Source organism: Homalodisca vitripennis, unplaced genomic scaffold (assembly GCF_021130785.1).
Source record: "Homalodisca vitripennis isolate AUS2020 unplaced genomic scaffold, UT_GWSS_2.1 ScUCBcl_11063;HRSCAF=20199, whole genome shotgun sequence".
Classification (NCBI taxonomy): domain Eukaryota; kingdom Metazoa; phylum Arthropoda; class Insecta; order Hemiptera; family Cicadellidae; genus Homalodisca; species Homalodisca vitripennis.
In genome coordinates this window covers 1,156-15,235 of record NW_025787176.1, presented here as the reverse complement: position 1 = coordinate 15,235, position 14,080 = coordinate 1,156, and the positions used below count along the sequence as shown (strand labels likewise).

Sequence of the window (14,080 nt, the reverse complement as noted above, 5' to 3'; positions counted from 1 at the left end):
GCTGTACCGGATCAAATTCCTAACATTCGCGGCTTGATCAGCGATCTCAGTTCAGAAGAGTTCTGTTTTCTATCTATCTATTACAAATTAATGAGTCGTTTTATGATCCGCACCAACACATACAGAAAGACATTAAAATTAAAATTATAGAGAACGTATGACTGCAATAATGTTTACTTCAATAAATTATATTAGGTTTATATGCTGAACAGATCTGAAAAAGTTATATAAATTATATGGAACTTGAACTATATTAATGTTTATTCAATTAAGTTATACTTAATACTGAAACATTCTTTATACCTTTCGTTTCATATGTGTGGGCTTAGGGTGAAGCCTTATGAGGTGACATCTTGCACTTATCCTACAAAAACTAAAAACATCTCTTTTGTTAAATACCATAAAAATTCAAATGTGGGTCCCCTAAAGTAAAACAAAATTAATCCTTAATGTTCAACATGTATACTGAATCATATTTATGATTCCACTACCAATAAATTCTCTAAACATTTTTTCTACATATAATTTTAGTCTCTACTGAAAACTATTTTGTTTCCACCGGTATTGAAAACAACTCTAATTTTCCCAGCACACTGACAAACACGGTGCAGAAATTTTGAGTATCTCCCCAATCACATAGTAATGTGAAGAGACCAAAGAGCTGTAATCAGACTGTAGACATTACCCTCCACTTGGTCACGAAGAACAGTTCAGCCTACAGGTATGATGTACTTCAATATTAATTTAACGATATAATCTCTTTAAACTACTACTGTATTTGTATAGCTTCATTATATTAAACTGGTGTACTGATTTAGGACCCTTAATAATACTTCTTGTATTCGGTACCATACTTATAGTCAGATAATATAAAGTACAGGGTGGTGCGCAGAGAAACAGGAAATTTTGAAGTCTGTTGGTACACCTGTACATCTTCGTAGTAGTGGGGGATGGAAGTCATTTATGTGTTTATCCGCCCCCCGCCCCCCCCCCCCCCCCAGTAGTAACGGTCATTGAGTTGATGAGCCAATGGGAGTGGTTGCGAATCGTGCCGTTTCCATGAGAAAGCGTTTTACAAAAAATGGCGACAGTGTCAACATCTGCAGCAACTAGTGTTCCGACGCCATTATAATATTCCTACCCCGCGGTGCGAATTTCCTTCTTCACATGCCCCATATTCATTCATGGGTTCGGAATTTTGAAGAGACTGGTTTTGGCCAAAAGAAAAACACCTCCTGGGCATATAGTTACTGTTACGAACCCCCAGAAAATGTTGATTCATGTGCGAGTTGCAGTGGAAAGGATCCCGCCTGTCGTCTCTGTACGAAAAATCGCCATCATCATTGCAACTTGAGCGTCGAAGTGTGCAAAGAAGTATTGCACTGCCTAGCAGCTTTTCATCCTTGCAAGCTTCAGATTTGTATTCAAGCTCGTAAAACCAAATGACGGTGAGTTACGCTCAAATTATTGATAACAACTACTGACCAAAATCAATGAGGACGCAAATTTCCTGTCCTGAAAAATTTTGGATGTCTGATGAGGCCCACTTTAAATATTAAATCGTTGATATCGGGATTGAATGAAACGTGTTAGGCGCAATGGACAGCACTTAACCCATTGCGGATCATATTGTTTCGTAGTGCGAACACCAAGCGGGCACGAATTATATTATGGTCGTCAAAGCGGCCGAAAGAACAGGCATGATGCCAACAACGTATTGCTCTCTATTGTATACTCAACTTCATATCAACGTTGAACAGGATTCCCGTTTATAAAAATAATCTTCCATATATAATCTTAAAAACAAAATAATTAAATACAATGATATTGTTTATGAACTATTTTAATAAATATTGATCAAGTTCAGACGATCAGAAAGTTATTTCCATTTCGATGAGCTACATATTATGGACACATCAAATTATACACTATCACAAAAATTAACAATACACACCAATAAATATTCACACGAAAACTCTTATGAATCCTTAACACTGGAAATTAAGAAATTATGAAGTTACACAAGTCCGCAGAATAAATTTTGGCATCCACACTATTGTACAGACCACCAACTCCCAGTACAGGTATATACCCATCAATACAAACACTGAATGAACATGAAACAGTGAGTTAACTAGATTCAAATCATATAGCAATTTAATATTTAAAGGTGAGACCAACATAGACATAAAGGATAATATGTATAGGCACACTGGCAGTAATGAGACGGTTTTTGTGTCTACCTTGGGACTACAGAGAGGCAAACTTCTGTATCCCTCGAGAAGAAGTGAGAGCGGGTAATTTAACATCACCATGTCTTGGATCATATACTATATATGAGAAGCAGACAGCAAACCTAATTCAAAAACTGGAATCATCTTGTCAAAAAATGGTCCAGGACCATTATCCCCTCACATTGAATATTAGAATGGGAAAGAATGAAGAAAGAGTTTGAAAAGCATATTTACAAGTACGAATGAAGCCCTAGTTAAATCTAAAATTAACACAAAATTAAATGGAATGAGCTGATCGGAGCGCGATACAAGGTTGATACATAAATCATAGCTTTGAGATGTATTGACAAACAAATTTAATTCTGTTCTATAATAGATTGTTTAATTAAGAAGAGGGGTCCAACCTAAAAATCACTAAACCTAAAAGAATAAAAAACCATGAATGAGATAATCAGTTTAATTAAAATGACACAAGACGAGTAGATAGGCCAATTGTAAGTTGTGGGAAAGGTGACCCGACTAATTCTTAGAAATAGGAAATATATATATATAATAGATATTTTAGAAATAATACTTAATAATGCTATTAAAAATCAAAAAAAAATACGGTCTACTATAACCGACAATATCTGTGAAAAATGTTAGAATCGGTATATCCACAAAATTATGGGTCCAATGTGGAAGGAACTGCTTGGAAGGAAAAAAAAAGAAAAAATGTAGATGAAGTTCCATAATTGGATGCGATGAGAAAGACAAGTAAACAAATATGATATAAGTGAATGGTTTTGCAATTTGTCACTACTTTTTAAATGGACGGTTGTTAAAAAGCCTAATCACGATACATGCCCCCTATAGGCCAAATAGCGAGATAATCCATAGAGATCAAAGATTGTAAATGGATATCTTTTGATATACTCCGTCTGCCAGTGTATAGAACCATAAGGGATATAATAAGATACTATTATAAAATCGACAAGCATCCCCAGGTAGTGACAAAATTATGAGCTAAAGATGGTTGTTATATGGTTTTCTCCCGGAAAAATTGCACATGTTGATAGCTTATGAATGATAATACACCTCATTTACATAAATGGAGTACTTCCCTGATAGCCTAAAAATTTCTGTGAATAAAGGGCCAGTTAGTTTTATATAGAGTTAAATGGATAAGGAAAATAACAATTTAAGTAATTATAGACCTAATAAGCTATATTGCCAACTCGCATCGAGAAAAAGTATTTGCAAGAGTATTGTGTCTCGGAATTATCTGAATTGAAAATATTTGAAAGAAAACAACATAAGTTGTAAACCCCAACCAGTTATGGGGTTTTCCAAAAAATTAAATCCAACTTGTAACACGCTTTATAAAATCATTTGCACAAAACAAAAGTAAGTAAATGGTTTTATAGGAATAAGTAGAAGCCATGCACTCGTCCTTATTCATCGATTTAAGCTAAGGCTATTTGATACAATTTGGAACACAAAGTAAAACTGTTAAAAATCACCTTGAAGGAATAGGTTATAAGAGGAATATTTTTAAGTTAGTTTGAATCATATTTGATTTAAATGAAAAAAAAAAGAAAGAAAAAAAAAAAAAGAAAGAAACAGAAAATTTACTGTGAAAGTTGAAAATGAATATAGTGATTTAAAAGAAACCATGAACAATTAGGAGTTGCCTCAAGGTAGTTTAGTTTACTTGTAGACTCCAAATAATGCTTTTTGTATTTATTTAAATGGGTTTATTTAGATGGCTGATTAACAGATTGCAGCCAATTTTGTAGCCTATGCTGATTGGATTTATACGTAGAATTATAAGTGGACATAGACAAATTAGGCAAGTGCAAATCTGAGAAAGATACTAAATAGAGATGTTTAAAATTTTAACCTAAACTGGGGCACATGATAAAAATAACTTTATTATAAACGGAAACAGAGAGACAGCCATGATCGGCATTTTTATGCCCCAGAACATTGTCAGACCTAATGAAAGAAGATTATTGTTTAAGTTACATGTGTTGGTGACTGGTCTACATTAAAATGCTAATATTAACATTCAAATTGTGACTGTGATCAATATAAGGCTAGTGGATTAAATTCAGAATACTTCTGGGGACTGACTCTAGACGAGGGAAAACTGATATTTAATGTAACACATGTTATGGATCTTCTATAAAAGGTTGAATCCTTGTGTTGTCATGCTATCATGTATCGTTGTATGTGATATAAAGTTACCAAATATAATAAGGAGTAATAGATAGGTTGCATATTCAATTCGCTGGTGTGAAATTTCCAACATTAGATATGGCTATTGGGTATTGTGGGTGTGCATGCTTGCTACATTCCCATTTTAAACATTATAAAGAATTTGCAAAATAGGTTGTTTGATAAGTACTATTTGGAAAACAATGTAAATGGTGTTTTAAAACTTTATAATGAATCCCCAAAAAACAGTTATATATATACAGGAAATATTATGGATAATTTTAATAAAAATGAATCAACAAAATTAAAAAGAACAAAGGATTTTTCAACAACCACGGACTCTCCACAAAATATTCTATACCGAGAATGGGCCAACAAAGTTTGAGTGTTGAGAGGTTACCCGATGTTTTTATATGTTCCAATTATTATTTGTATAACTTACTTCCAAGATTGAACATTGACAAGCCTTGTCGAGAACACTTCCTGGGTTTTTAGAGAAGGGCAGTGCAGATGCATGGATTAACTACGACACCCAACATTTTTGAGCTGACTACTTAGGCATGAACTACATCTTCACTAGGCTAGGGACTAACATCTAACACACCAACACACATGCACAGACAAATGAAGCGTGAATATGAGTGGGTAAATTTTCGTTACTTACTGTGGATCCAACCAGATTTTGTAAAAAAACTAGGAATGTATAATAATTGTTTTAAGTCATATTTTATTAGTTATGTGTTGTTGTTTGATGGGCATTTATCAATTGTTATTGTATTGATATTTTTTGTTATGGTTGTTGTAATGTTTAGAGATTTGTTGCTTATATTTAACTATTTATAGAATGTTATTTGTTGATGGGCAATATTTTTATATTTTGTTTATATATCCAGTTATATAATTTATTATCTATTTATACTCTGAATAATGTATGTATTATCCCCTTAATGCTATATAAAATGCCAATATTTAAAAATTTGGAGTTATAGAAGCACCACAGCCACACAAAGAGCAATATAACATTTTCTTGAAAAAGCATGAACTATAAACTGATCAAAACAAATAATTAATGAAACTGTAATTTTGTATCTTGCTTTTTTTTGGGTTTCATTATGGACCTCACCGATAAGTCATGTTGACTTGGTGGGGCCATGATTATGTAAAATTATGTGTTACAAAATAAAAATAAAAAAAAAAAAAAAAATCACTATAAAATGCGAACTATTGAGTTTTGCCTTAACATTAAACATATCAACATCTGAGTGGACTAAAGTAGTATCATCAGCATACACATCACAATACACGAGTCTGCTGGTGTATTTTCATAGACAGAGCTGTTAAGGAGGATCAGCTGACGGAATGAATGAATTTGTTGGTCAAAAATAGAACTTTACTTAAGGAAACAAATTTAAAAATAAAAGAGCTAAGATAGGAAATTAATTCTTTAGCTAAATAATTAGATATTTTATGCTAGTGGCTGTGTTTTCTATTTCTAACTTGAACTTTGTGTCAGCAAATATATATATTTATATATATACAAGGTCGGTCCAAAAAGTATCCGACCGCCGACCAGTACGCGACCGAGGTGTAGACCGACCGGCTCGAACCAGTTATTTATTGGAGGAGGGAGGGGCGAGCCTACTATACTTTCCCTTTCATTGCTTATATAGGTCATTTGAATACGATTCCGGTCACTCAGGTGAGTCGCAGCACTCATGTTCCATACATGTACTGCCATGTGGTGTCGTGCGTCTCATTTCAATATGAACTGAAATGTGTTGAGAGCAGCGCATTTGCATTAAATTTTACCAAAAACTTGGCCATTTAGCATCAGAGAACGATTACTAATGATACGGAAAAGTTTGATATGATGACGTAGTCTACTATGGGCGGATTCACAAATACAAGTAGGTAGGTTTTTAGGAGGCGGTTTAAAAATGGCCAGCATATCAGTGGAGGAGTGATGACCGAATCTGGCAGGCCGTATCAACGCCCAGAAAACGCTGAAAATGTTAAACTGTTCGTGTACAAGCAATTAAATGAAAAAACTCGTCAATTGACCTAGTCTGAGAGGCTTGGAAGAAGATTTAGGGAATACCAAAATCGTCAGTTTGTAACATTTTGCCACCCAACAGAGATTTTAAAAATGAACCGTGTTTCCGGCAAAATTTGTTCCCTTCGGGCTTGGGCCTGACAGGAAGAACCAAAAGAACATGCTCCGACTTGAAATTGCCCAGGACAATCTGGATTTGATAACAAAGTGGACCCAGGACAATTTAAAACTAGTTATTAACTGGGTGAATGAGTCATGGGTTTTATGACTATGGAACCCTAGAAACAAAGGCCTTCAAAACTCTTCACAGTGGAAAACTTCACGAAGTAGCAAACAGCCGAAAAAAAGCAAGACCAAAGTTCCTAAGCATAATGTCCATAGACAATAGCTGACAGTTTTATTTTTTTAACCAGGGATTGGTGTTCATCACGGAATGTGCTCCAAAGGAGGCCAGACAGTGAAGTAAGGAGTATTATCTTTGAGGTTTCTAAAGGCGGGCTACGATTACGCCAGCAGGGATCACTATCTGGCTGGTGTGTATACCTTCCAGTTTGAACCTACCACTGGGCACAGCAAAACCGATGTTGCCACTTCAATCTGGGCAACCTTATGGATGTCCCAGTAGCGGCACATCACTAACCGCAAATGTTGAGATTCTGGGGTTCATGGTCCAATTCGATAGGTATAGAAAATAGAATAGAATTAGAAATCATATTTTATTGCGTTTGACAATATATATTACAATTGTATTGTAAAAAAAAAAAAATTACAATAGTCAATAATTTACCAAATTTTTACGGTATTTTAATCTTAAAAACTAAATCCATTCACTCGACTTTTTCCATGACAGTTGCCGCAACGCACGCAGCACACATTCCAATACACATACAAGAATTCATAATTCGTTGGGGAATCAACCCCCAGGATTGCAACTATCTGCCCTTCGCGAATTCCATCAATCCCCAAGTGTGGCTTCCATAAAACTTCGCCAACGTGAGGTAAAAAGCACAAGTACAGACCAGGTGAGTGTTTATTAAATTTGGAGGTTTTTTTGTAAATTTTTTTTGGATTCTGTTTTCTAAATTTAGTGTTTCAGGGAGATTGTTAATGAATTTGATCCCAGCATGAGAAGGGAGGCGTTCAAATGCTGCTGTTTCCCTAGTGCTGTTCGGGCTCGATAAGCCGCCGCCCCCGCCCGAGGCTCTTGTCTCGTAAATTTGTGTATATTCACTGCCCTGCGTCAAGTTATACACTGGAAATCGACAGTAAAATGAAAGTCTCTAAAATATGACAAGCTCTTGGTAGAGAGTTAGCCAAGTTGTAGCTCGCCTGAGAGGCACTTTTCGACATGACTCTCCCTGTTGTTTCAATTTTGCGATGATCCTACGAACAGTCTTTTTTCTTTCTGCAGTCCTGAAATACTCTTTCCAAGTTTTTGATATGGCCACAACACTGCCCCACAGGAGAAATGTTCCGTTAACGGAACAGGTATGGAAATATTAATCCATAGTAAGCCATCATTAAGACGATCAGACGGTACAGAAAAAACTTTGATAATATTGCGAAGGACAAAGCAAAACTCCCAGTTGCCAATTTATGCACATACACTTTCAATGTGAAACTTTCCAGGTTAACGACCTTTTATCTAGGTTGTATTCCTAGAAATTTGAGCAGAATCAGTTTTCTTCCAGAACAATGTTATCCATCATTACTGTTGAGGGTTTTCATAAGTATTCAATTGAGAGGCTCTCCACGTAGAAACAGAAGTAGTTGAATGTAATTTGTGCTTTTTCCATGATTAGTTTTTGAGATTTATTTACCAGAAAATTTTGTAAATGCAAGGAGTTAGAGAATCAATGAAGGTTTTGAATCTTCTCAATGAGTAAGTTTAGAGAATCAGCCCGGAAAATACAGAGAGTCGTTGTCATCTGCGTATTGAATGATTTTCCCATATAAGGCTGGACGGCAATGGATATTTAAATTCCACTTATAAATCAAGAAGAAAGGACAGGACCCAAAGTATTGAATCACCGTGTGGGACTCCTTGGTAATATTCTAATGAATTAGTTACTTGATACTGGCATTCTGAGGACACCTGAACACATTGTACTTCTACTGCTCAAGGTCATTGAGTGGAAGCCACTGAGTCGATGTGCTTGTTCCCTCGTACCATCCACAGCCTGTCCAGCTTGGTGTAGCAATGATACCATTGATTACACAGTATCAACAGACGCTTTTGAGAGATCAAAGAAAGACACTGAGCGTTCTTTGGTGTGTCCCCTCAAAGCCTTCCACAATAAAGTCCTACAAGCATTGGGTGATTGCTCCCCAAAAGTTTGATCTTCCTGGTCTGAAAACCAAATTGTAGATCAGCACAAAAATTTTGATTGTTTGTCCAAGGAAATTAAATTAAGAAGGTCGGTTCCAGGAAACAGTTTTTTTCAAAAATTTTGTCTAAAAAGCAGGTAAAATTGAGAATTGGTCCGAATAGTTATATACCCGCTAACTTTGGATCGCCTTTTTTGAAAACAGGGTACGTACTGTTTGGCCAATTGGAGTGCGGATGGGAATGTTGCCAGTTATTTCAAAAAGTAAAAACATTTATGATTTTTGTCAATGGGACTTTAATATGGCGCTGATAAACAATTGTTTTTATAAGGCCACCATTGAGTTATGCCATTATTTATGTCATTGGAAGTTTTAGCTGAAATAATATTTCTTACAGACTCACGTACGCCACTTTGTCGTCCTCACACACAACTAGGAGTTCAGAACCATTAGATGAAGCAGGGGGTTAATGTGTGGGTGGACTGTATCCAGTTCCAATTCACGGTCAAGCATCAAGAGGAACCAGCCCACTGTAGGAGAAAAATTTATTAAATTCCAAAGTCTATTTGCATTTGGATCGGTGATTTAATTTTTATCCACATCAGGCATCAAGCTGAATGGATTTTGAAGATTGCTTTATTTTGTTGAGTTGTTTTATAATGTTTTTCCAAGCTGGTCCTTAGAAAAGTTTAGTATGAACATGTTTTAGTTTCATTGTTATATTTCCGTATGTATTTTGCAGCAGTTATTACTTTTTTATAAATTCTTTTGTAATTTCTTATAGAAGGATTTTGATTCTATAATCATGTTAGTGTTCCTGAATATTTCATTATAGAATTGTTAATTTAAATTTCTAGAAATCAGAATTCCAGGTGTTAGTCCGAAGAATCTCTTCTTGGAACTTTTACCTTTTGTCTTTTATTTTCCTAAGGGGGAACAGCAAACATTTTTAAGTGGTAGAAACATGAAACAACTGTTGAAGGAGTCGAATATTGTGTCTGCAGAAGTAAAAAGAATCTAAAAAAAAATTCCCAATTTTCATCTGCCAGACATTTATTATGAAAAAAGACTTTATATTGATGTGGATGGAAACATTTTTCTATCTCCTTTAAAAATAAATTGTTGTGGGAATTCTTGGCCTCACTGAACAATCCCACGGATGCACCACCTCCTGTGGGGGGGCGTTTAATGGTCGGATTATAGCAGTTGTTTTTCAGACAGGCACTGACACATGAACTATTGAGTACGTTTGGTTATGAAGCATTAAACGCACTTAATAGATAGGTCTAGTCTACTGTGGAAAGGGATGACTGAGTTGGGAGTTGGTGGTGGGTTTGTTCCCTTACCTCAGAGGTTCTTGTTGTGTAACACTTCAACAAGGGTGTGCCACCCCCCTGCCTAACTTGTGACTAGGAGAGGCTTGGTATCAGAGCTGGCCATCCCCTTCTTCCGGGATGACTTTTGAGATGTAGTACCCTAATTCTTCCACACGGATCTCGATAGGAGGCGGCCCCTACTCCCTAACCTTACCCATCCTGAATATCCTAATCACTCCGGAAGCAGCAACAAAGGTTCTTACAGGACTAAGTGCAATTTATAAGCTTCTTGTCCTAAGAGAAAAAAAAGCCGGCTACGAGATGCAGTGCGAAGGAATACGACAGCCTCCCTACAGTCCTGACATAGCTCCTTGTGACTTCTGGCTATTTCCGAAATTAAAAATTCCTATGAAAAGAAAAAGATTTGACGATGTTGAACAAATAAAACAAAATGCGACGAAGGACCTGTTATTCATTCCGCAAAATGAATTTATGGATTGTTTCCGGAAGTGGGAGGAGCGTTGGAATAAGGTAGTGGCTTGTGGAGGGGAGTACTTTAAAGGGGACCAGATTGCCGTTGCCGCCTAGTAACGTCAGTTCATGCCAGACGTCAAGGTCGGATACTTTTTGGACACACCTCGTATATATTAATCTTCATGTTTTATGTTTTGTTATTGCCACTTATTTAGTTTCATTTAATTTCAGACATTGTGAGAAACTTCTATACTTTGGCTTAAATTAATAGTAAAAGTTGTTGCTTTGCGTCATACTATTCCATTCATTCTTCGATATCTTTAGAAATTCCTGGAGTTTGGTCTCAAACTAGGAATTTCATTCCAAGAAATGTGTTTCAATCCTGTTTTTCTTTTCCCAGTGATCTAATGGTTTTTTTTTTTATGTTCCAGTGGGTGTACAATATACTGGAACACAAAGTCGAAGTGGACCGAATAGTTGTTGAAGATGAAGACCCAAACTTAGGTTTTGTTTTGTTGCCAGACCTGAAATGGGATGGAAAGCAGATTGATACTCTCTATTTTGTTAGCAATAGTTCGTCCCCGAGGAATACGAAGCATTCGAGATCTGACTGCAGAACACCTTCCTCTCTTGTACAACGTCAGAGACAAAGTTATAGTGAGTCATATGATATAGTATTAAAACTGTAACTTTAATATATATAACTATAACTATAACAATGTAGCTGATTGTTATAACCTGGATACGTTTGGTTATTAATAGTTTATTTAGTTAAAACCGACTTCAAAATGTGTTAAAGAGTTTCATAAAAGTATTGAGTCATATTTTAAAGTCAATGTCCATAACTACTTTATTTATCTAAAAGTTTCATGATCGATTTTGTTGTAATTCCATGTATCCTAGACAGCTGTGATTTCACAACACTCCACACTGAAGATAAAATTCCATTACTACCAACAGTGTTAAAATATACTAACCAGCCAGATATTTAAAACACTGAGTTGGCCTCATCACAACACAATCAGTTATTGGCACCCATTTCAAAAAATAACAATGATAGTAATTGAAGTGTTTCAACCCCTGCTGCAAACATAGGGAAGAATTGAGCATTTTACATAGAATTTATAGTTTTCAATCTATATAAATAAGGCACACATTTAGCATTCTTTACGATGTCAAGTCAATAAAAAAATTCAAATGTTTCATAATTATATAAAATGTGGGTTTTTGAATTTTTATTTGCAATTCCAGAAAGGTGAAGTGTTTTTATTTGTATTTGAACTGTGTAGTAATTCTGTGCATTCGGGTATTCATTTTTAGTGGCCATTTTGTGATCCCTGAGCTTACAGTGCCACGACATCACACAGTTGTTATCTTATTTACTTTTTTAAGCATTTTCCTTTTTTTTTTAAATAAACAAATATTGTAAAGTGGCTAAAGTATAGTTTTTGGGGAAGAAGACAAATGCTGCTTCAAAGACTTATAGTAAGTTATAATAAAACAAAGCTTTATGAAAATCTTTTTACAGGCACGTACTTTCGAATTTTATAAAACTTAAATATAGGAAAATTTTATTAACTATCACAATCCTTTTTTTATTTATTTCTAAAGATGATTTGTTTTATTATAAACTGATACGATAACTAACCCTGATTACACCAATGTATAGCACTATGGAGATTAGATTTGATATATTTAGTTTATAAGGGAGATAGTGAACTTTTGCAAGAAGACCAAAATCATAGATAAATTATTGAGTTACTTGTTCAAATCCTCCAAACATAAATATTAGAATCATAAATACAATTATTATGATATCAAGGGAATAGTACTAAAAATAGTAACATTTAATTTTTGTATGAAAGGGTTTTTTCTCAGTGAAAACTTCTATGGTACTATGAACCATTTCTATTATAAACTCTGAAAGAGAAATTGAAACCTTTTTATTTATTCCAACTATCAATGACTATAATACGTCTTATCAAAGTAAAAAATCTATTTAATTAAAGAAAAAGCATGAAATCTATAAGAATACAGATGAAGGTCAAATACACAATTATCGCACTAAAGAACTCTTTTATATACACACAACACTCACACAAACAAACAAATAAATATGTACATTTTGTATACTTCATAGTTTCATAGAAAGGACAATGTAATTAAATAATAAACTTACAGAAACTTACAGATAACTTTCAGAAAAATCTGTAACATTTTTTTAATGATTTGTAACTTGACGCTAATGCTAATCTCCAAGATTATGTAAATAAAGTCTATTGTCTATTGTCTATTGTCTATTGATCTACACTTAAACACGAAACACACAAATCAGTTTAGTAGCTGTTTCATTAATATAGTTCTTAATCCAGATAATGTTATTGTCTATTAATGCACTATTTCTTATCCAGGTAGGCTAGAACTCTCTCAGTGTCAGGTTACTGTGTTGGAGAGTATCTTGTCTTTAGTGAAAGCATCCTACCATAGGTAAAAATATTATCATAGACCGGTAGTAAACTATTTAGTTAAAAGCAAATTAATGTACTATTTTAGTTTTGTTCAGTATTTTCAACTAGATATTGTGTTTCAGAAATCAATAGAGGAGAAATACAGCATTCCTCAGTCCTCAGTCTGATCAGGCTGAGAATTTTTTTTTTTTTTTTTTTCCACTATCAGCCTATCATCCATCGTTTCTATCACCTACACAATTACACTTCACACCTTCAACCTATTGGCCTTTGCCTTATGAAGCTCCAGGTAATTAATAATTATTTTAGTATTAGTAAAAATAATTTTGATATTAACACCCTTTTTTTATGTGTTAGTTGCCCCAGAACAAAAAAATCACAAAAAAAAGTTGGTGTATCTGAGAAATGCCCAGTATGATTTTGTGCACATGATACTACTGCATGGAACGGATGCCAGGTCCAGGCAGATATTAGAGGCAGGAGTGTGCCAAAACAGTAGGGGGAATAGGCATATTTTCAGCAAGTATCATCACAAGCATATCTCCAGCAAGCAGCACATATTTCACAGCCCGTTTTTTGGTGTGGTGCAATGTATTTTTAACTAAAAAAATAAAACTTGTTAAAAAATTACAAAATATTGAGAATATTTTTCCTAATTGTTTTCATTGTTTTTTGCAGTAAAATTAAATTCCCTTTATTAAAAAAAGACTATAAAAAAGCAAATTAATATTTCTCTAAGATGTAAATGAACTTAAAAAAAATTTAAAATAGTAAAGAACATATTACACAACTAAGTTTTTATATATTTTTTCCAGTTTCACATGAAAAATTTAGTACTTTAAAAAAATATTTCCACTATAAACACATACTATCACTTGAGAAGAGGAATTAAAACTGAATAAACACATAAAAAGTTTTGGTATAATATTTGAAAAAACAAAAAAAATCATGTTAATTTTTTTTAGAAAGTTACATTTTTACTTTTTTGTTTTATTTACACTATTTAGC

The 14,080-nt window shown here is 34.3% G+C and overlaps 1 long non-coding RNA gene across 1 annotated transcript; it reads left to right on the top strand.

Annotated features, from left to right (window-relative positions):
* The first annotated feature begins 701 nt into the window (after positions 1-701).
* LOC124374900 lies at positions 702-13,239 on the top strand. The gene is made up of 3 exons (XR_006923625.1): positions 702-721; positions 11,036-11,261; positions 13,195-13,239. It is a non-coding gene; the product is annotated as an uncharacterized LOC124374900 (long non-coding RNA).
* Positions 13,240-14,080: the final 841 nt, after the last annotated feature.